The sequence below is a fragment of the Amblyomma maculatum genome, chromosome 7 (genome assembly GCF_055883805.1).
Source record: "Amblyomma maculatum isolate TAMU_Amacu chromosome 7, ASM5588380v1, whole genome shotgun sequence".
Lineage (NCBI taxonomy): Eukaryota > Metazoa > Arthropoda > Arachnida > Ixodida > Ixodidae > Amblyomma > Amblyomma maculatum.
In genome coordinates, this window is record NC_139350.1 from 116,992,758 (window position 1) to 117,016,837 (window position 24,080).

Genomic DNA, 24,080 nt, shown 5'->3' on the forward strand with positions numbered 1-24,080 from the left:
TTTTTTCTCTCTCGTATTATATGCGGTAAAAACTTTTTTTTTCCATTTCGCGTCTCCAGAATTTCACCTCGTATTATATTCGGGTTCGTATTATACGCGGGTTTTTACGGTACTCTTTCGCCGCTTATTGGTGGATGGTTGTCCAAACCGCCGACCCCAGCCTGTGATCAGGCACGACGACGATGGCGGGCGGTAGGTGCGCTGACAACAGACAGGTATTTTTATTACAAATGCTTTAGTAGGCTTTGTTGACAATAATATATAATCTAGAGAAGCATCTTTGTAGCAATAAATATTTGTTTGCAAGTAAATTTAAAATGAGGCTCAAGTAATTGGAGCAAAAAAATTAGGCAAAAATGCTGTACATGTGACATATCATCTCCTCCCAGCCTTTTCAATCGCTTGTATAGAGAGAAGAGATTCAGTTTCAGCATATTACCTTGAGCCATTAGGAATCTTGTCCAGCTGCATGAAACTGAGTTCTAGTGCATCTGCCATGAAAGCAGAAAGTTGCTCCACCATTGAGTCTGTTTATCAATAACAATTGGCAAACCCTACATTAAAATCATACTTTAATCGCTTTGAGGGAGATGCACTGAAGGTGCCAATCTCTAGAGACCGTATCAAAGAGGTTGGAAAGCCATACAGGGCTTATCACCAACATTCTGAAATTTAGGAAGTGCCAGTGTCTTTCAAGAAAAGAAAACATAGAAGCCACTGGCTGAAGTGGGAAAAGACTACCCTTGAGTGCTATCTATCCTCCTTGGGGACACTGCTGACCAGTGTCCAAGAGTTTTTATCAGATTGGGCGTGGGATTGGAAGCGATGTGAATGAGATAGAGAGCCGGAACGTGCTGCTCATTGATGTGGATTTAAGACCAGTGACAGTGCTTGAGCAAATCAAAGTTGCTGCCTCTACATTTCACTGTCAATGCAAGTGAGCAAAAATCAAACTTTTTGAAATTTGTGTTCAGTTATGAAGTGGAGAAGCAAGCATTGCATTTCCTACTAGTCTGTCCGAAACCATTGCTCAGGTGAGCTGTAGAAGTTTACACATGCTTTGGCGATGTGTACTCTCGGAGATGCGTGCACAGTCATCAAAGGATTGAACTTTTAATAAAAAGGAATCTAATTGTTTGTCTTTTGTATGTCAGGAACATAAAATTATTTGCAAATAATCGAAGCGTTTCGACCTTAGAAACTTGCTTCATAACATAACTTGAGGGCTCCAAAACTTGTTTTATTTCTCCAAAGCTGCTCCAAAATGGCATTACTACTCCCTGAGCTCCCAAGTTTATTTCATTTGTAGGTGCATGGGTCAAACACTGCTCACGGAACTGTGGATGAGTTAGGATTCAGCATGGCTCTATGTTCAACCAATTGTGTCTGATCTCTGTGTTCGACCAATCCCTTGTCCACAGTGTGCTGGAGTGACATTCCAGCATCGTGGAAGCGTGGAGGGCCATTACGTACCCCTTCCAGCTCAGTCTCCAAGCTCTCTCAGCTGCAGCTCAGGTGACTGTATTTGGCTTATCTAGTTGGCTAGAGCTGTGGATCTGGCTTTTACAATGCTACCTGTGCTTCAGTGTTCCGCAATGTCAGCAGGTGTTTGCTTTTTGTGAGGGGTATATGAATATTTGAAATTTTGAATACAAATAGAATATCTTTGTTATTTGATTTGTATTCATATTCGAAAAACTGATATTCGATCATCGAATACCCCGAAAATTCTCCCATGCACTAATTTTCCCTGCACTGCTCGCTTCACTGCCATAACCGTCTGCGTGGGCTGTAAAAAGTTAATGAGTGTACTGTATTCAGTGGCGATATGCCAGCTCCACATGATTTTATGAAAATCCTTCCTGTGCAAAGAAACTGGTATATGGAATCCTTATGCGATGGCATTGATATCTAATTTTTATTTGAAAAATTCACACACCCCTAGAGTTTGTAAATTTAGTTCTTTTGTCTTTTTGCAAATCCTTGGTGCGATATGGTATGTGTGGTGTTTTAGCTTTTTGCATTTGGCGCATATAGAAATTGATGGGGCACGCCTGAGAATCTTGGGAAAGTGTTTTTTCCTGTAACCAAGTAGAGTTTTATGGTGAAGCACAAGCCAAGCCACGGGGTACAAAAATTGTGCTTTCTGCCATTTCTCGAGTGGATTCACTATTGTGATGCCCCATTTTTTTGGGGGGGGCCATATTCCACCCCTTTCGCTTCGTAATTGCATGCTGCACAGTTTATAACAATGCACAGCACCGTTAATAGTTGCCTTTATGTGGAGACTACAGAGGAAAAAGCCCAGATGGCCTTTATTTTGGTGCAATTCTCCTCTTCAGATGCTTTGTCTACTTAGGGGCAATGACCTGACTATCAAATCTCTACTGTACGTGCAAGACACTCCTTCTATAAATGTGAATTCAATCATGAGCAATCAAGACCAAAAGGTTCTGGGCACAAAGATATGTTTCTTCGGAATGTGAATTGGGCCGATGCAAGTAGCTCTGAAGCTGCTTATACAAAAAAATATTGAACATTAAAAAAAAAAACGTATTTTACCAACACCCAAGGCCATTACATGAAAGAAAAGCGAGTAATGAGGCTTTTATATGAAGTGTCGATTTGCTAGACTGATCATTGCAAATTGGGTGAGCCAACGTATTTGTTGGAGCCAGGATAGCGAGGACATTGGTTGCACACACACTATAGTGCCAATCCAAAGTAGGTGTGTGCCTGTGAAGCCAAAGTTTCAAAAACGTCATTTGCTTGAAATGATTATTGTAATTCTAATTTTGAACATTTCGATTGGGCTTCTTTGTGAGAACCTTTGAAAAGACCAGAAAGAGAAGTGCCCCTTAGAAGGCGTGAGCATGCTAGGTATGCCCAAATACTTGTTAAGTGAACACAATTAAATAGCTTTCCTGATATAATATGTGCAAATAGATCATTTATTACACTGTGTGAAGTGGGCGGAAGACAGAGCATGAAACTTTATACTTTAGTGAGCACTTAAATATGGCATTGTTCTAGTTTTTCTTTAAATTAAAATTTTTTACTACAGTAGGATTGGGAGCACTGCTCTATTCTTATCCAAACTGCTTTCCTGCTCCATCCTGCTGCAAAGCACAAAATTGCTCCAAAACTGCTCCAAATCAGCTGCCTAAATGTGTTGATACCAAATTCGGCCAAACAAATGCTTTTGCAGCACAATGAGGAATTGTATTGCCTACAGAAATGCAATCTTATATAATTCCTTTATGCAACTTTGAGCAGTACAGTAATGCTGTTGCATGTCACGAGTTGTGTGTACTTGCTACAAAAGCCGCCATACTCGGAACAATGGTAGCACACTGGCAGAGGTATAACACTTCTTGCACTGTGCCTGATACAATTCAGCATTTTGTATGCTAGATAAGAATGGAGCATAATGTTTGTTTGCAAGTAAATTTAAGATCTACCAGCAGATGGAGGGAATTGATTACGGAAAAATGATCTGTCCACTTGGCATAGCGCCTTTTGTACCCTTTTGAATTGCTAGTGTTGAGAGAAGTGAGAGCAGCGAGGGAAGTGGAGAATGCAAACTACAATGAGCTGTTAAGAACCTTGCATGGCTACAAAGTACTGCACTTCATCACTGACCCTCTTTTTTTTATTAAGTGTGTCAGGCACATGTAAGGTAAATGCATACTTGAAGCATTATAGAGGTGATGCCATGAAGGTGCCAATCACTAGAAATGTTCTTAAGAGTATTAGAAAGCCATTCAAGGCCTATTGCCAGTCTATTAAAACAAAGGAAACTCCAGCGTCGCTCAAACAAAACACGAGGCACCACTCACAGAAGGCAGTGAAGTCAAGAACCTGAAGCAGGAACAGGCTTCCCTTCAGTGTCTCCTGACCTGGTTGAAGCCACTACTGACCAGTGCTGAGACAGTTGGCAACAGAGGCGTAAGATCAAAAAGAATATGCACAACATAAAGAGCAGAAATGTGCTGCTCATTGATGTGAGCTCAAGACTAGTGGCGATTCATGAGCATATCAAAGTTGTGACTCCATCTTTGAATCTGTAAATTTAGAGTTGCCTAAACCTTGCATTCAATCTGAATATTCAGTTATGAAGTGCAGTAGCAAACATTCTGTTTATTGCTAGTCTGTTCAAAATTGTTTCCCAGCCTGTGTACATATTTTGCATGCTTTGCTTATCTGAGATGTGTGCATAGTGATCAGTCAATTAATGTTGTAATAATTGGGAAATAAATTTTTGTATATCAGGACGAAAAAATCGTAATTATTGTAAGCATTTGAGCTTGAAAATATGCTCAAAACATCATTGGAATGCTCCTGAACTTCTTTTTCTTGCTCTAAAGCTGCTCCAAAGTTGAATCCAGGAACTGCGGCCCAATAGTGGGCATCTTATTCACTGCACGACCACAGCGAGACTAACTGTGGCTTATACTTATGCTTTTACTTATTGTCGACAGAGCTCTCCCGGTGTTGTTTCTTTGGCTGTCTGCACATTGCCCGCACGACATTTCGTGGCATTACTTCTCTTCTTATCTTGCATTACACCACATCTTATCTTACATTCCAGTGTACTCTGTTATTGAAGAACAGACCTGCATTTCCATTGTCCCCTCCAAGAGACCTATCAAAGCGGCTGTGAAAAGAAAGCAGATGTCGTTGCGGTGAGTTGGCGGAAACTGGTCTTAAATAGCCCCAGCACTGCCATTCGGGTATTATCATGACCAGGCTTATCTAGGGCGAATTCAACATTGAAATAATTCATGACTGATCGGTATTGGACGAGCCTAGCTGCAAACCACCTATACTGCCGCTTTGTATTCAATGCTCGAAAAATATTGATTGTTCTGTTTTGCAGGAATGGTAGGGTTATCTGACCTTTTTGTAGTATTAATTGTGCTAGTACAGACACGGTGCTCTAATGGACGGAGTTGACCGGAATGTTACCGTAAAAACCCGCGTATAATACGAGTTTTTTTTCCAACTTTCAGCGTTCCAAATTTCCGCCTCGTATTATTTGCGGATCCCAACCAAAATGTCAAAGTTTTGCGAGAAGTTTTGGTTTCGTTGTTGCCGCGTGGCTACGGCTTGGCTTTGTTATCGATGTGCGGCTACGGCTTGGCTTCGTTGCCCTAACGTGGCCGCACCCCGCAGTGGCCACGACGTCGAGGTGTCGTCTCTTTGTTGTTGAGTCGTCGAGTGCGCACAGCATCAGCGCATGTGCTCTCGTGCAAACCACGGTTCGCGAAAAAGTGCACGCTTTTTTCTTTAAGTGAACGAGCAGGATGCCAGGGTCTCGGAAACAGTACTCGGCTGCTTTTAAGAGAAAGGTGATTTTAGTTGCTGAAAACATCGGCAACAGTGCGGCCGGGAGGCAGTTTGGCGTCACCGAGGGAAGCATTCGCGGATGGCGACGACAGAAAGAAGCCCTTTTCGCGTGCAAGGGAATGCGAAGAAGCTTTCGCGGGCCAAAGAATGGCGCATTCCCGGAAATTGAACTCGCTCTGACGGAGTTCGTACGAGAACAGCGAGCATCGCATCTAGCTGTGAGCGTAGAGCTTATGCAAGCAAAAGCTAGGGAGCTTGCAAGGGAAAAGGGAATTCCGAGCTCCGCCTTCAAAGCAAGCAAGCACTGGATACATCGCTATATGTGCCGTGCTGGATTCTCGCTACGCCGGCGAACCTCGATTTCACAAAAGCTGCCCGAATCCTTCGAAGAGCTGCTGGTGGCTTTTCGGCGCCACGTGATTTCTTTGCGAAAGACCAAAAACTTTCAGCTGGGGCAAATAGGCAATGCTGACCAGACGCCGGTTTACCTGGACATGCCATCGCCCCTCACCGTCCATGAGAAAGGCTCTAAACAAGTTTGTATCCGGTCTACTGGAAACGAGAAGACGCGGGTTACAGTCATGCTATCGTGCACGGCAGACGGCCGCAAGCTCCCGCCCTATGTCATCTTCAAGCGCAAGACAATGCCGAAAGGTGAGGAGCTGCCGAAGAATGTCATCGTGAGATGCCACGAAAAAGGTTGGATGAACGAGGATCTTGTCCTCGACTGGGTGAAGTCAGTGTGGTGCAAACGGCCCGGTGCACTGTTGTCCTTTCCATCCATCCTCGTGCTGGACGCGTTTCGTTGCCATTTGGCCGACTCGGTGAAAAGGCTGCTAAGCGACTGCCGCACAGAACTTGTTGTGATTCCGGGTGGGATGACCTCACAACTTCAGCCTCTCGACGTTTGTGTCAACAAACCCTTCAAGGACGCAGTCAAGCGATGCTACGCGGAATGGATGCGGTCAGGTGAGCCTGCAGTGACGCCGGCCGGGCGGCTGAAGCGAGCATCGCCAGCCACGCTGTGCAAATGGATTGTGGACGCGTGGGCAAGCATCCCAGAGGAGCTTGTGCGCCGTTCGTTTAAGAAGTGCGGCATCTCAAACGCCCTCGATGGCACAGAAGATGAGTACCTGTGGGATGATTTGTCCGACAAAGAAATTTCCGAGGAAAGCGCTGCTGAAGATGAAAGTGATTGAAGTGTGAGGTCCGATTTCAATAAATGTCTTGTTTTTTCTCTCTCGTATTATATGCGGTAAAAACTTTTTTTTTCCATTTCGCGTCTCCAGAATTTCACCTCGTATTATATTCGGGTTCGTATTATACGCGGGTTTTTACGGTACTCTTTCGCCGCTTATTGGTGGATGGTTGTCCAAACCGCCGACCCCAGCCTGTGATCAGGCACGACGACGATGGCGGGCGGTAGGTGCGCTGACAACAGACAGGTATTTTTATTACAAATGCTTTAGTAGGCTTTGTTGACAATAATATATAATCTAGAGAAGCATCTTTGTAGCAATAAATATTTGTTTGCAAGTAAATTTAAAATGAGGCTCAAGTAATTGGAGCAAAAAAATTAGGCAAAAATGCTGTACATGTGACATATCATCTCCTCCCAGCCTTTTCAATCGCTTGTATAGAGAGAAGAGATTCAGTTTCAGCATATTACCTTGAGCCATTAGGAATCTTGTCCAGCTGCATGAAACTGAGTTCTAGTGCATCTGCCATGAAAGCAGAAAGTTGCTCCACCATTGAGTCTGTTTATCAATAACAATTGGCAAACCCTACATTAAAATCATACTTTAATCGCTTTGAGGGAGATGCACTGAAGGTGCCAATCTCTAGAGACCGTATCAAAGAGGTTGGAAAGCCATACAGGGCTTATCACCAACATTCTGAAATTTAGGAAGTGCCAGTGTCTTTCAAGAAAAGAAAACATAGAAGCCACTGGCTGAAGTGGGAAAAGACTACCCTTGAGTGCTATCTATCCTCCTTGGGGACACTGCTGACCAGTGTCTAAGAGTTTTTATCAGATTGGGCGTGGGATTGGAAGCGATGTGAATGAGATAGAGAGCCGGAACGTGCTGCTCATTGATGTGGATTTAAGACCAGTGACAGTGCTTGAACAAATCAAAGTTGCTGCCTCTACATTTCACTGTCAATGCAAGTGAGCAAAAATCAAACTTTTTGAAATTTGTGTTCAGTTATGAAGTGGAGAAGCAAGCATTGCATTTCCTACTAGTCTGTCCGAAACCATTGCTCAGGTGAGCTGTAGAAGTTTACACATGCTTTGGCGATGTGTACTCTCGGAGATGCGTGCACAGTCATCAAAGGATTGAACTTTTAATAAAAAGGAATCTAATTGTTTGTCTTTTGTATGTCAGGAACATAAAATTATTTGCAAATAATCGAAGCGTTTCGACCTTAGAAACTTGCTTCATAACATAACTTGAGGGCTCCAAAACTTGTTTTATTTCTCCAAAGCTGCTCCAAAATGGCATTACTACTCCCTGAGCTCCCAAGTTTATTTCATTTGTAGGTGCATGGGTCAAACACTGCTCACGGAACTGTGGATGAGTTAGGATTCAGCATGGCTCTATGTTCAACCAATTGTGTCTGATCTCTGTGTTCGACCAATCCCTTGTCCACAGTGTGCTGGAGTGACATTCCAGCATCGTGGAAGCGTGGAGGCCCATTACGTACTCCTTCCAGCTCAGTCTCCAAGCTCTCTCAGCTGCAGCTCAGGTGACTGTATTTGGCTTATCTAGTTGGCTAGAGCTGTGGATCTGGCTTTTACAATGCTACCTGTGCTTCAGTGTTCCGCAATGTCAGCAGGTGTTTGCTTTTTGTGAGGGGTATATGAATATTTGAAATTTTGAATACAAATAGAATATCTTTGTTATTTGATTTGTATTCATATTCGAAAAACTGATATTCGATCATCGAATACCCCGAAAATTCTCCCATGCACTAATTTTCCCTGCACTGCTCGCTTCACTGCCATAACCGTCTGCGTGGGCTGTAAAAAGTTAATGAGTGTACTGTATTCAGTGGCGATATGCCAGCTCCACATGATTTTATGAAAATCCTTCCTGTGCAAAGAAACTGGCATATGGAATCCTTATGCGATGGCATTGATATCTAATTTTTATTTGAAAAATTCACACACCCCTAGAGTTTGTAAATTTAGTTCTTTTGTCTTTTTGCAAATCCTTGGTGCGATATGGTATGTGTGGTGTTTTAGCTTTTTGCATTTGGCGCATATAGAAATTGATGGGGCACGCCTGAGAATCTTGGGAAAGTGTTTTTTCCTGTAACCAAGTAGAGTTTTATGGTGAAGCACAAGCCAAGCCACGGGGTACAAAAATTGTGCTTTCTGCCATTTCTCGAGTGGATTCACTATTGTGATGCCCCATTTTTTTGGGGGGGGCCATATTCCACCCCTTTCGCTTCGTAATTGCATGCTGCACAGTTTATAACAATGCACAGCACCATTAATAGTTGCCTTTATGTGGAGACCACAGAGGAAAAAGCCCAGATGGCCTTTATTTTGGTGCAATTCTCCTCTTCAGATGCTTTGTCTACTTAGGGGCAATGACCTGACTATCAAATCTCTACTGTACGTGCAAGACACTCCTTCTATAAATGTGAATTCAATCATGAGCAATCAAGACCAAAAGGTTCTGGGCACAAAGATATGTTTCTTCGGAATGTGAATTGGGCCGATGCAAGTAGCTCTGAAGCTGCTTATACAAAAAAAATATTGAACATTAAAAAAAAAAAACGTATTTTACCAACACCCAAGGCCATTACATGAAAGAAAAGCGAGTAATGAGGCTTTTATATGAAGTGTCGATTTGCTAGACTGATCATTGCAAATTGGGTGAGCCAACGTATTTGTTGGAGCCAGGATAGCGAGGACATTGGTTGCACACACACTATAGTGCCAATCCAAAGTAGGTGTGTGCCCGTGAAGCCAAAGTTTCAAAAACGTCATTTGCTTGAAATGATTATTGTAATTCTAATTTTGAACATTTCGATTGGGCTTCTTTGTGAGAACCTTTGAAAAGACCAGAAAGAGAAGTGCCCCTTAGAAGGCGTGAGCATGCTAGGTATGCCCAAATACTTGTTAAGTGAACGCAATTAAATAGCTTTCCTGATATAATATGTGCAAATAGATCATTTATTACACTGTGTGAAGTGGGCGGAAGACAGAGCATGAAACTTTATACTTTAGTGAGCACTTAAATATGGCATTGTTCTAGTTTTTCTTTAAATTAAAATTTTTTACTACAGTAGGATTGGGAGCACTGCTCTATTCTTATCCAAACTGCTTTCCTGCTCCATCCTGCTGCAAAGCACAAAATTGCTCCAAAACTGCTCCAAATCAGCTGCCTAAATGTGTTGATACCAAATTCGGCCAAACAAATGCTTTTGCAGCACAATGAGGAATTGTATTGCCTACAGAAATGCAATCTTATATAATTCCTTTATGCAACTTTGAGCAGTACACCCCGCAGGGGGCATCTGTTAAAGCAGATGTTTGCGTGTACTGTGCGACACCACGGACCCCGAGCACCCACGCTTAGCCGTGCGTGGCATCGCCGTGTCTGGGGAAAAGGGGATCCTGGTGGTTGAGCCGATGCCGAGTGTTTGGACCTTTAAGGCCCCTCGGCGGAGGCAACACACCACTTTGGCCCACGCTTCCCATAGACGGCACCTCCGGGCTGACCCACCCGGGGGGAACCGGCAGTCGCCTTTTCCTATCCTCCCCTCCATCTTTCACTTTCCTATCTTCTATCCTACAGCTCTCCTGTCTTCTTCTCTCTTCTTGGATTCTTCCTTCTTCCGGGCGGCTAGGGTTAACCGTGTGTGGTGTAACTACCCTGGGTTACCCATATTAGGTTATAGTTACTGTGTACAGCTGGCGAGGGTAGGACTTATTTAACTCCTGCCCCGTCCCCTTGTTGGGCTCGATGGTGGGTGGCTGGCACTGTGACCGAACAGCATACTTACTTTATGGCTTCTTCAAGACAAAATGATCGCCAAACAAAGAAAAGGCGGACCGAAGTAACCTCTCAATTCTTTAATGAAAAACTAGAAATATTCCCCAAGTTCCACGTTATCCACAGTGAAAAACCAGAAAAGCCAGCCCGCATGGTGTCTCCCTTCATCGTGTCCAAGTCTCTCACACAAGCCCTGGGTCCAGGATACAAAGTATCCAAGCTGGGCAGTGGGGACCTCCTGCTTGAAGTCAAAGACAAAACTCAATATGACAACATTCCAAAGCTTGAGTCGTTTGGGGACATCCCAATTGTAGTGTCTATGCACACATCATTGAATACTGTCCGTGGCGTGATATCTGAGAGCGATTTCTTGAGCCTCACAGAAGAAGAAATGCTTGAGGGGCTTAAAGAACAGCATGTAACCAATGTCCACAGAATAAAAATAAGAAAAGATGACAAAGAAATACCCACTAAGCACCTTGTCCTAACTTTTGCCACCTCCACACTCCCCGAATCTATTGAAGTAGGATATCTCAAAGTGACTGTGCGACATTATATCCCCAACCCCAGACGCTGTTTCAATTGTCAACACTTCGGTCATGGCTCACAGAGCTGCCGTGGCCGTCCAAAATGTGCAAGATGTGCTGGAAATGACCACACCTCTGAAAACTGTACAGCTGTGCCACGTTGCGCCAACTGCGATGGGGAGCACCCTGCCTACTCCAGATCATGCCAAACATGGAAAAATGAAAAGGAAATCATAGCCATAAAAACAATAGAAAACATCAGCTTCAAAGAAGCGCGTGAAAAACTGAAAAAGAAAAACCCATTCGTTTTTACAGCGAAGGCAGACTACTCCAAGGTGGCGCGTGGGGGCGACACGCCACGCTTGAATCTGGCTCCTGTCCAGGCAATGCCTCAGACAGGACCACCCCCGCCCCAGGCAGGGACAGCGAAAGCTTCCTTGCCATCTGCAAAAGAGGGCCTACCGGTCTCACAACCGCCAGCCCAAAAGGCTTCCCTTCAGAAGAAGCCTGAAACACAAGCACCCGCAGCTGACCAGCGGACGTCCAGCGCCTCCGAGGAAGCGATGGACACTAGTATTAGTTCGCCGCCGCTTCTGCGCCGGCACAACTCCCTTGAAAAGAAAAAAAGGGACAAACCCCGAATAACGGGCCCTGAGAGACCCGAAACCTAAATTTTTAACTCTCAACAAAATCCACCCAATATGGCGTTCCTCATTCACTGGAACTGTCGAGGTCTAATTAACAACTATAGTGATGTAAAAGATCTCTTAAACACGTTCTCTCCATTCGTCATCTGTTTACAAGAAACAAACCTAGGACCTGAATATAAAAACATTCTAAAAAATTATAAAGTCTTTCGGTGTGACCGGGAGCAGTCTGGTAGATTATCAGGAGGTGTCGCTATTGTTATCCAGAGTGGTGTTGCAACCAGACAAATCAAGCTCAAAACTAAATACGAAGCCGTAGCTGTTACCACTTTGCTTTTTAAAACGATAACAATATGCTGCATATATCTTCAACCTCATTTACCAGTAAACCTCCATGACTTAGAGGAGCTTTTAGACCAGCTGCCAGAGCCTTATCTGGTAGTTGGTGATTTTAATGCCCATTCATCTTTTTGGGGCAGTGAATTAACAGATACTAGAGGCCGCATATTAGAAGATTTTATATTATGTAACAACATATGTTTGCTGAACACCGGAAAGCAAACATACTGCTCACCAAGGTCTGGAAAAATGAGCTGTTTAGATCTATCCCTCTGCTCGCCATCGATTTTTAATTATTTTAAATGGGACGTGATAGACAACCCGTATGGAAGTGATCATCTACCTGTTGTTATTGAGCTTTTATCTTCTCCATCAATCATCCCTTCTAAACCACGTCGCTGGAAGCTCCACCTAGCCGACTGGTCATTGTTCAAATCAGAAGCCAATTTAGAAAACATTTTTTCAGACAGCCTCAGTGTAGATGAATTAAATGAGCTTTTCACGACCCGTATCCTTGCTGCTGCTCACCTTGCTATCCCCCAGTCCTCGGGCAAAATACAACCAAATCATAAACTGTGGTACACACAGGAATGTAAGGAAGCAAAAAAACAACAAAATAAAGCCTGGGGTGTCTTTCGCAGGTACCCAACGCACGAGAACCTAATGAACTTTAAGAAAGCAAGAGCAAAAGCAAGATATATTCGTCGCAGCGCAGAGAAAACATCTTGGAAAAACTACGTTTCATCTATAAACAGTTCCATCACATCCAAAAAGGTATGGGAACAAGTTCGCAAACTAGATGGTACCTACTCCCCCTACACAGTCCCTCTCCTAACCCCTCCAGGTGTGCAAACTAGCTTGCAGGAGCAGGCAGATATACTCGGTGAGCATTTCTGCAGAGTGTCTAGCTCTAACCACTACACAGAATCATTTTTAAGATATAAAATGACAGCTGAAAAACAGAAACTCCCAACTAGCGGCGGCAGCAACGAACTGATTAACAGTTTAATCACAATACAAGAAATTCATAGAGTTCTATCTACTGGAAAAAAGACTGCCCCAGGCCCCGACGAAATACATTATGAAATGTTGTCCCACCTCTCTGAGCCATCTATAGAAGCCCTTCTAAAGTTTTTCAACAAGATATGGGTAGTAGGACAGATACCGGAGGCGTGGAAAAAAGCTCTTGTTGTACCATTTTTGAAGCATGGCAAACCACCAACTTCGGCCAGCAGTTACAGGCCAATATCATTAACTAGCTGTCTGGCAAAATCATTTGAGAGTATTCTTAATATTAGATTAATGTTTATCCTAGAATCCGAAGAGCTTCTCGATATTCATCAGTGTGGTTTTAAGAAGGCATGTTGTACAACTGACCATCTTGTCCGTCTGGAAAATACCGTCAGAGAAGCACTCATACACAGACAGCACTGTCTAGCGGTCTTCTTCGATCTTGAAAAGGCATACGACACAACATGGAGGTTCGGAATATTGCGTGACCTTGCAGACTTGGGCATCCGTGGGAGAATGCTAAACATCTTGCGTGATTTCCTCTCTAACCGCTCATTTAAGGTTCGTCTAGGCACAACTATGTCAAAAACATTTATCCAAGAGAATGGCGTACCACAGGGATGTATTTTAAGTACTACATTGTTTGTTGTAAAAATGAATAGTATAAGTAAAGCAATCCCAGAGTCTGTTATGTATTCACTCTACGTTGATGATTTGCAAATTGCCTGTACATCATCCAACATATCATCCTGTGAGAGGCAAATACAGATAACATTGAATAAGTTAGCTACATGGGCAGACAGGAATGGGTTTAAATTCTCCCCTCAAAAAACAGTAGCTGTTCTTTTTTCACTGAAGAGAGGCCTACAGACAGATCCAACTTTATACCTAAATGAAGCTGAACTGCCAGTTAAAAATAAACACAAATTTTTAGGTATAACTTTCGATAAAAAATTAACATTCCTGCCTCACATAACTAACCTTAAGAAGAAAGCTTCTAAGTCCCTCAACATACTCAAAGTTCTCTCAAAGAAGCACTGGGGATCCGATCGAACATGCCTTTTACACATTTACCGCTCTCTTGTACGCTCCAGTTTAGATTACGGTTGTATTGTGTATGGCTCCGCGAGGTCATCATATCTAAAGCGATTAGACCCAATACATAACCTCGGCTTACGTCTTTCTAGTGGTGCATACAGAACATCCCCCATTAAAAGCATCTATGTAGAAACAAATGAACCACCCCTTGCCGACAGGAGGAGCATGCTTACATGTGAATACATACTCAGGATAAGATCTTTACCAAAACATCTCTGTTTCCCCTTAGTTACAAAGTGCCCTTCCAGAACACTGTTCATAAACAAACCCCATGCTATCAGGCCTTTACTACTCAGCTTTGAAGAAATATGCCAAGATTTAGGAATACTGGACGCACTTCCAACTGTAGCCCAGAGACAGTATCCATTTCCGCCCTGGTACAGCCTTCCCTCTACATGTGACCTCACACTGACAGCCTTCCGAAAAAATCAAACAGCACACGAACACATATTACAGGAATACCTAGCACTACGAGAGAAGTATATGAACTTCACAGAATTTTTCACAGATGGATCAAAAACAGCAAATTATGTTGGATGTGCTGTCGTGCAAGGCAACAGAGAAAAAGTTGTAAGGCTACCTAACAGTGCCTCAATATTTACTGCAGAATGTTACGCTGTCTATGTAGCTGTAAATAAAATTTTGCAACAGAACTGTGAAAAGAGCATAATCTATACTGATTCTTTAAGTGTGCTTACGGCATTACATTCCAAAAATGCAGTTGAGCCTATAGTAGGGAACATCATTCACGGCATAAAAAAAATCACAACGCAAGGCCATACCATAATCTTTTGCTGGGTTCCTAGCCATGTTGGGATAGATGGTAACGAAGTAGCCGACTCATGTGCTGCACAAGCTCGAACTAAGAAAATAAAGAAAATACCAATTCCGTACAAGGACTGTATTAAGTTAGTAAAAAGAAGCCTGATAGATAAATGGCAGAAAAAATGGAATAACGAAGAGCGAAATAAACTACACACAGTAAAACCCATAGTAGGAGAATGGAAATCATGTACACAGAACAAACGCTTCAGTGAGGTGATTTTGTGCCGTCTTCGAATCGGACATACACACTTGACACACAATTTCTTACTGAGAAAAGAGCAAAAACCATTATGCAAAGAATGTGGAGGTGAGCTCACCGTGAACCACATTTTGATCTCGTGCACAGAACTTGAACAGTTAAGGAAAAAATATTTTACTCCATTCTATAATGAACGCATCCCATTCCACCCCTGTTTACTATTAGGAGACAACCCGCTTGTTGAAATTTCATCTGTTTTTAGTTTTCTTAAAGAGTTAGGGATTCTAAATCAGCTGTAATTTTCTGAACTTTTCATCTTCACTCATAAAGAAGCTCAGCAACCTAGTGTTTGGCGCATGATGGCCATAGTAGCCTATGTGCCAAAAAACCCAACCCAACCCAACCCAACCCTTGAGCAGTACAGTAATGCTGTTGCATGTCACGAGTTGTGTGTACTTGCTACAAAAGCCGCCATACTCGGAACAATGGTAGCACACTGGCAGAGGTATAACACTTCTTGCACTGTGCCTGATACAATTCAGCATTTTGTATGCTAGATAAGAATGGAGCATAATGTTTGTTTGCAAGTAAATTTAAGATCTACCAGCAGATGGAGGGAATTGATTACGGAAAAATGATCTGTCCACTTGGCATAGCGCCTTTTGTACCCTTTTGAATTGCTAGTGTTGAGAGAAGTGAGAGCAGCGAGGGAAGTGGAGAATGCAAACTACTATGAGCTGTTAAGAACCTTGCATGGCTACAAAGTACTGCACTTCATCACTGACCCTCTTTTTTTTATTAAGTGTGTCAGGCACATGTAAGGTAAATGCATACTTGAAGCATTATAGAGGTGATGCCATGAAGGTGCCAATCACTAGAAATGTTCTTAAGAGTATTAGAAAGCCATTCAAGGCCTATTGCCAGTCTATTAAAACAAAGGAAACTCCAGCGTCGCTCAAACAAAACACGAGGCACCACTCACAGAAGGCAGTGAAGTCAAGAACCTGAAGCAGGAACAGGCTTCCCTTCAGTGTCTCCTGACCTGGTTGAAGCCACTACTGACCAGTGCTGAGACAGTTGGCAACAGAGGCGTAAGATCAAAAAGAATATGCACAACATAAAGAGCAGAAATGTGCTGCTCATTGATGTGAGCTCAAGACTAGTGGCGATTCATGAGCATATCAAAGTTGTGACTCCATCTTTGAATCTGTAAATTTAGAGTTGCCTAAACCTTGCATTCAATCTGAATATTCAGTTATGAAGTGCAGTAGCAAACATTCTGTTTATTGCTAGTCTGTTCAAAATTGTTTCCCAGCCTGTGTACATATTTTGCATGCTTTGCTTATCTGAGATGTGTGCATAGTGATCAGTCAATTAATGTTGTAATAATTGGGAAATAAATTTTTGTATATCAGGACGAAAAAATCGTAATTATTGTAAGCATTTGAGCTTGAAAATATGCTCAAAACATCATTGGAATGCTCCTGAACTTCTTTTTCTTGCTCTAAAGCTGCTCCAAAGTTGAATCCAGGAACTGCGGCCCAATAGTGGGCATCTTATTCACTGCACGACCACAGCGAGACTAACTGTGGCTTATACTTATGCTTTTACTTATTGTCGACAGAGCTCTCCCGGAGTTGTTTCTTTGGCTGTCTGCACATTGCCCGCACGACATTTCGTGGCATTACTTCTCTTCTTATCTTGCATTACACCACATCTTATCTTACATTCCAGTGTACTCGGTTATTGAAGAACAGACCTGCATTTCCATTGTCCCCTCCAAGAGACCTATCAAAGCGGCTGTGAAAAGAAAGCAGATGTCGTTGCGGTGAGTTGGCGGAAACTGGTCTTAAATAGCCCCAGCACTGCCATTCGGGTATTATCATGACCAGGCTTATCTAGGGCGAATTCAACATTGAAATAATTCATGACTGATCGGTATTGGACGAGCCTAGCTGCAAACCACCTATACTGCCGCTTTGTATTGAATGCTCGAAAAATATTGATTGTTCTGTTTTGCAGGAATGGTAGGGTTATCTGACCTTTTTGTAGTATTAATTGTGCTAGTACAGACACGGTGCTCTAATGGACGGAGTTGACCGGAATGTTACTCTTTCGCCGCTTATTGGTGGATGGTTGTCCAAACCGCCGACCCCAGCCTGTGATCAGGCACGACGACGATGGCGGGCGGTAGGTGCGCTGACAACAGACAGGCATTTTTATTACAAATGCTTTAGTAGGCTTTGTTGACAATAATATATAATCTAGAGAAGCATCTTTGTAGCAATAAATATTTGTTTGCAAGTAAATTTAAAATGAGGCTCAAGTAATTGGAGCAAAAAAATTAGGCAAAAATGCTGTACATGTGACATATCATCTCCTCCCAGTCTTTTCAATCGCTTGTATAGAGAGAAGAGATTCAGTTTCAGCATATTACCTTGAGCCATTAGGAATCTTGTCCAGCTGCATGAAACTGAGTTCTAGTGCATCTGCCATGAAAGCAGAAAGTTGCTCCACCATTGAGTCTGTTTATCAATAACAATTGGCAAACCCTACATTAAAATCATACTTTAATCGCTTTGAGGGAGATGTACTGAAGGTGCCAATCTCTAGAGACCGTATCAAAGAGGTTGGAAAGCCATACAGGGCTTATCACCAACATTCTGAAATTTAGGAAGTGCCAGTGTCTTTCAAGAAAAGAAAACATAGAAGCCACTGGCTGAAGTGGGAAAAGACTACCCTTGAGTGCTATCTATCCTCCTTGGGGACACTGCTGACCAGTGTCCAAGAGTTTTTATCAGATTGGGCGTGGGATTGGAAGCGATGTGAATGAGATAGAGAGCCGGAACGTGCTGCTCATTGATGTGGATTTAAGACCAGTGACAGTGCTTGAGCAAATCAAAGTTGCTGCCTCTACATTTCACTGTCAATGCAAGTGAGCAAAAATCAAACTTTTTGAAATTTGTGTTCAGTTATGAAGTGGAGAAGCAAGCATTGCATTTCCGACTAGTCTGTCCGAAACCATTGCTCAGGTGAGCTGTAGAAGTTTACACATGCTTTGGCGATGTGTACTCTCGGAGATGCGTGCACAGTCATCAAAGGATTGAACTTTGAATAAAAAGGAATCTAATTGTTTGTCTTTTGTATGTCAGGAACATAAAATTATTTGCAAATAATCGAAGCGTTTCGACCTTAGAAACTTGCTTCATAACATAACTTGAGGGCTCCAAAACTTGTTTTATTTCTCCAAAGCTGCTCCAAAATGGCATTACTGCTCCCTTAGCTCCCAATTTTATTTCATTTGTGGGTGCGTGGGTCAAACACCGCTCACGGAACTGTGGATGAGTTAGGACTCAGCATGGCTCTATGTTCAACCAATTGTGTCTGATCTCTGTGTTCGACCAATCCCTTGTCCACTGTGTGCAGGAGAGACATCGCAGCGTCATGAAGCTTGGCAGCCCATTACGAACCCCTTCCAGCTCTGTCTCCAAACTCTCTCATCTCTATGCATGTGAAACCACGCAGACTCCATCGATGACCAACACAAATGTCACAACCGCATAGCAGCACACCAATGCGGGCCGCAGCCACCACCAAAAACTTTCGTCCCTGCTCTACGAAGGCTGCATCTCAGGTGACTGTATTTGGCTTATCTAGTTGGCTAGAGCTGCGGATCTGGCTTTTACAATGCTACCTGTGCTCCAGTGTTCCGCAATGTCAGCAGGTGTTTGTTTTTTGTGAGGGGTATATGAATATTTGAAATTTTAAATAGGAATAAAATATCTTTGTTATTTGATTTGTATTCTTATTTGAAAAACTGATATTCGATCATCGAATACCCCGAAAATTCTCCCATGCACTAATTTTCCCTGCACTGCTCGCTTCACTGCCATAACCGTCTGCGTGGGCTGTAAAAAGTTAATGAGTGTACTGTATTCAGTGGCGATATGCCAGCTCCACATGATTTTATGAAAATCCTTCCTGTGCAAAGAAACTGGTATATGGAATCCTTATGCGATGGCATTGATATCTAATTTTTATTTGAAAAATTCACACACCCCTAGAGTTTGTAAATTTAGTTCTTTTGTCTTTTTGCAAATCCTTGGTGCGATATGGTATGTGTGGTGTTTTAGCTTTTTGCATTTGGTGCATATAGAAATTGATGGGGCACGCCTGAGAATCTTGGGAAAGTGTTTTTTCCTGTAACCAAGTAGAGTTTTATGGTGAAGCACAAGCCAAGCCACGGGGTACAAAAATTGTGCTTTCTGCCATTTCTCGAGTGGATTCACTATTGTGATGCCCCATTTTTTTGGGGGGGGCCATATTCCACCCCTTTCGCTTCGTAATTGCATGCTGCACAGTTTATAACAATGCACAGCACCGTTAATAGTTGCCTTTATGTGGAGACCACAGAGGAAAAAGCCCAGATGGCCTTTATTTTGGTGCAATTCTCCTCTTCAGATGCTTTGTCTACTTAGGGGCAATGACCTGACTATCAAATCTCTACTGTACGTGCAAGACACTCCTTCTATAAATGTGAATTCAATCAAGCAATCAAGACCAAAAGGTTCTGGGCACAAAGATATGTTTCTTCGGAATGTGAATTGGGCCGATGCAAGTAGCTCTGAAGCTGCTTATACAAAAAAATATTGAACATTAAAAAAAAAAACGTATTTTACCAACACCCAAGGCCATTACATGAAAGAAAAGCGAGTAATGAGGCTTTTATATGAAGTGTCAATTTGCTAGACTGATCATTGCAAATTGGGTGAGCCAACGTATTTGTTGGAGCCAGGATAGCGAGGACATTGGTTGCACACACACTATAGTGCCAATCCAAAGTAGGTGTGTGCCTGTGAAGCCAAAGTTTCAAAAACTTCATTTGCTTGAAATGATTATTGTAATTCTAATTTTGAACATTTCGATTGGGCTTCTTTGTGAGAACCTTTGAAAAGACCAGAAAGAGAAGTGCCCCTTAGAAGGCGTGAGCATGCTAGGTATGCCCAAATACTTGTTAAGTGAACACAATTAAATAGCTTTCCTGATATAATATGTGCAAATAGATCATTTATTACACTGTGTGAAGTGGGCGGAAGACAGAGCATGAAACTTTATACTTTAGTGAGCACTTAAATATGGCATTGTTCTAGTTTTTCTTTAAATTAAAATTTTTTACTACAGTAGCATTGGGAGCACTGCTCTATTCTTATCCAAACTGCTTTCCTGCTCCATCCTGCTGCAAAGCACAAAATTGCTCCAAAACTGCTCCAAATCAGCTGCCTAAATGTGTTGATACCAAATTCGGCCAAACAAATGCTTTTGCAGCACAATGAGGAATTGTATTGCCTACAGAAATGCAATCTTATATAATTCCTTTATGCAACTTTGAGCAGTACAGTAATGCTGTTGCATGTCACGAGTTGTGTGTACTTGCTACAAAAGCCGCCATACTCGGAACAATGGTAGCACACTGGCAGAGGTATAACACTTCTTGCACTGTGCCTGATACAATTCAGCATTTTGTATGCTAGATAAGAATGGAGCATAATGTTTGTTTGCAAGTAAATTTAAGATCTACCAGCAGATGGAGGGAATTGATTACGGAAAAATGATCTGTCCACTTGGCATAGCGCCTTTTGTACCCTTTTGAATTGCTAGTGTTGAGAGAAGTGAGAGCAGCGAGGGAAGTGGAGAATGCAAACTACTATGAGCTGTTAAGAACCTTGCATGGCTACAAAGTACTGCACTTCATCACTGACCCTCTTTTTTTTATTAAGTGTGTCAGGCACATGTAAGGTAAATGCATACTTGAAGCATTATAGAGGTGATGCCATGAAGGTGCCAATCACTAGAAATATTCTTAAGAGTATTAGAAAGCCATTCAAGGCCTATTGCCAGTCTATTAAAACAAAGGAAACTCCAGCGTCGCTCAAACAAAACACGAGGCACCACTCACAGAAGGCAGTGAAGTCAAGAACCTGAAGCAGGAACAGGCTTCCCTTCAGTGTCTCCTGACCTGGTTGAAGCCACTACTGACCAGTGCTGAGACAGTTGGCAACAGAGGCGTAAGATCAAAAAGAATATGCACAACATAAAGAGCAGAAATGTGCTGCTCATTGATGTGAGCTCAAGACTAGTGGCGATTCATGAGCATATCAAAGTTGTGACTCCATCTTTGAATCTGTAAATTTAGAGTTGCCTAAACCTTGCATTCAATCTGAATATTCAGTTATGAAGTGCAGTAGCAAACATTCTGTTTATTGCTAGTCTGTTCAAAATTGTTTCCCAGCCTGTGTACATATTTTGCATGCTTTGCTTATCTGAGATGTGTGCATAGTGATCAGTCAATTAATGTTGTAATAATTGGGAAATAAATTTTTGTATATCAGGCCGAAAAAATCGTAATTATTGTAAGCATTTGAGCTTGAAAATATGCTCAAAACATCATTGGAATGCTCCTGAACTTCTTTTTCTTGCTCTAAAGCTGCTCCAAAGTTGAATCCAGGAACTGCGGCCCAATAGTGGGCATCTTATTCACTGCACGACCACAGCGAGACTAACTGTGGCTTATACTTATGCTTTTACTTATTGTCGACAGAGCTCTCCCGGAGTTGTTTCTTTGGCTGTCTGCACATTGCCCGCACGACATTTCGTGGCATTACTTCTCTTCTTATCTTGCATTACACCACATCTTATCTTACATTCCAGTGTACTCTGTTATTGAAGAACAGACCTGCATTTCCATTGTCCCCTCCAAGAGACCTATCAAAGCGGCTGTGAAAAGAAAGTAGATGTCGTTGCGGTGAGTTGGCGGAAACTGGTCTTAAATAGCCCCAGCACTGCCATTCGGGTATTATCATGACCAGGCTTATCTAGGGCGAATTCAACATTGAAATAATTCATGACTGATCGGTATTGGACGAGCCTAGCTGCAAACCACCTATACTGCCGCTTTGTATTCAATGCTCGAAAAATATTGATTGTTCTGTTTTGCAGGAATGGTAGGGTTATCTGACCTTTTTGTAGTATTAATTGTGCTAGTACAGACACGGTGCTCTAATGGACGGAGTTGACCGGAATGTTACTCTTTCGCCGCTTATTGGTGGATGGTTGTCCAAACCGCCGACCCCAGCCTGTGATCAGGCACGACGACGATGGCGGGCGGTAGGTGCGCTGACAACAGACAGGCATTTTTATTACAAATGCTTTAGTAGGCTTTGTTGACAATAATATATAATCTAGAGAAGCATCTTTGTAGCAATAAATATTTGTTTGCAAGTAAATTTAAAATGAGGCTCAAGTAATTGGAGCAAAAAAATTAGGCAAAAATGCTGTACATGTGACATATCATCTCCTCCCAGCCTTTTCAATCGCTTGTATAGAGAGAAGAGATTCAGTTTCAGCATATTACCTTGAGCCATTAGGAATCTTGTCCAGCTGCATGAAACTGAGTTCTAGTGCATCTGCCATGAAAGCAGAAAGTTGCTCCACCATTGAGTCTGTTTATCAATAACAATTGGCAAACCCTACATTAAAATCATACTTTAATCGCTTTGAGGGAGATGCACTGAAGGTGCCAATCTCTAGAGACCGTATCAAAGAGGTTGGAAAGCCATACAGGGCTTATCACCAACATTCTGAAATTTAGGAAGTGCCAGTGTCTTTCAAGAAAAGAAAACATAGAAGCCACTGGCTGAAGTGGGAAAAGACTACCCTTGAGTGCTATCTATCCTCCTTGGGGACACTGCTGACCAGTGTCCAAGAGTTTTTATCAGATTGGGCGTGGGATTGGAAGCGATGTGAATGAGATAGAGAGCCGGAACGTGCTGCTCATTGATGTGGATTTAAGACCAGTGACAGTGCTTGAGCAAATCAAAGTTGCTGCCTCTACATTTCACTGTCAATGCAAGTGAGCAAAAATCAAACTTTTTGAAATTTGTGTTCAGTTATGAAGTGGAGAAGCAAGCATTGCATTTCCTACTAGTCTGTCCGAAACCATTGCTCAGGTGAGCTGTAGAAGTTTACACATGCTTTGGCGATGTGTACTCTCGGAGATGCGTGCACAGTCATCAAAGGATTGAACTTTTAATAAAAAGGAATCTAATTGTTTGTCTTTTGTATGTCAGGAACATAAAATTATTTGCAAATAATCGAAGCGTTTCGACCTTAGAAACTTGCTTCATAACATAACTTGAGGGCTCCAAAACTTGTTTTATTTCTCCAAAGCTGCTCCAAAATGGCATTACTACTCCCTGAGCTCCCAAGTTTATTTCATTTGTAGGTGCATGGGTCAAACACTGCTCACGGAACTGTGGATGAGTTAGGATTCAGCATGGCTCTATGTTCAACCAATTGTGTCTGATCTCTGTGTTCGACCAATCCCTTGTCCACAGTGTGCTGGAGTGACATTCCAGCATCGTGGAAGCGTGGAGGCCCATTACGTACTCCTTCCAGCTCAGTCTCCAAGCTCTCTCAGCTGCAGCTCAGGTGACTGTATTTGGCTTATCTAGTTGGCTAGAGCTGTGGATCTGGCTTTTACAATGCTACCTGTGCTTCAGTGTTCCGCAATGTCAGCAGGTGTTTGCTTTTTGTGAGGGGTATATGAATATTTGAAATTTTGAATACGAATAGAATATCTTTGTTATTTGATTTGTATTCATATTCGAAAAACTGATATTCGATCATCGAATACCCCGAAAATTCTCCCATGCACTAATTTTCCCTGCACTGCTCGCTTCACTGCCATAACCGTCTGCGTGGGCTGTAAAAAGTTAATGAGTGTACTGTATTCAGTGGCGATATGCCAGCTCCACATGATTTTATGAAAATCCTTCCTGTGCAAAGAAACTGGTATATGGAATCCTTATGCGATGGCATTGATATCTAATTTTTATTTGAAAAATTCACACACCCCTAGAGTTTGTAAATTTAGTTCTTTTGTCTTTTTGCAAATGCTTGGTGCGATATGGTATGTGTGGTGTTTTAGCTTTTTGCATTTGGCTCATATAGAAATTGATGGGGCACGCCTGAGAATCTTGGGAAAGTGTTTTTTCCTGTAACCAAGTAGAGTTTTATGGTG

General features: G+C 42.4%; 1 protein-coding gene across 9 annotated transcripts in view; it reads left to right on the forward strand.

Moving 5' to 3' along the window:
• The window catches only part of LOC146184524 (uncharacterized), a 546,446-nt gene that overhangs the window by 143,330 nt on the left and 379,036 nt on the right, over positions 1-24,080 (forward strand). For 5 of the 9 annotated variants that reach the window (XR_014708880.1, XR_014708877.1, XR_014708878.1 and 2 more), the window contains 7 exons: positions 1,422-1,515; positions 4,592-4,685; positions 8,001-8,094; positions 16,736-16,829; positions 18,428-18,635; positions 21,710-21,803; positions 23,395-23,488. The exons of 1 other annotated variant lie outside the window; for it this stretch is intronic. The gene's annotated coding sequence lies outside the window, so the exon portion shown is untranslated. The remainder of the gene's footprint in view (positions 1-1,421; positions 1,516-4,591; positions 4,686-8,000; positions 8,095-16,735; positions 16,830-18,427; positions 18,636-21,709; positions 21,804-23,394; positions 23,489-24,080) is intronic. 3 more of the 9 variants (XR_014708874.1, XR_014708876.1, XR_014708881.1) reach the window with 3 other exon arrangements.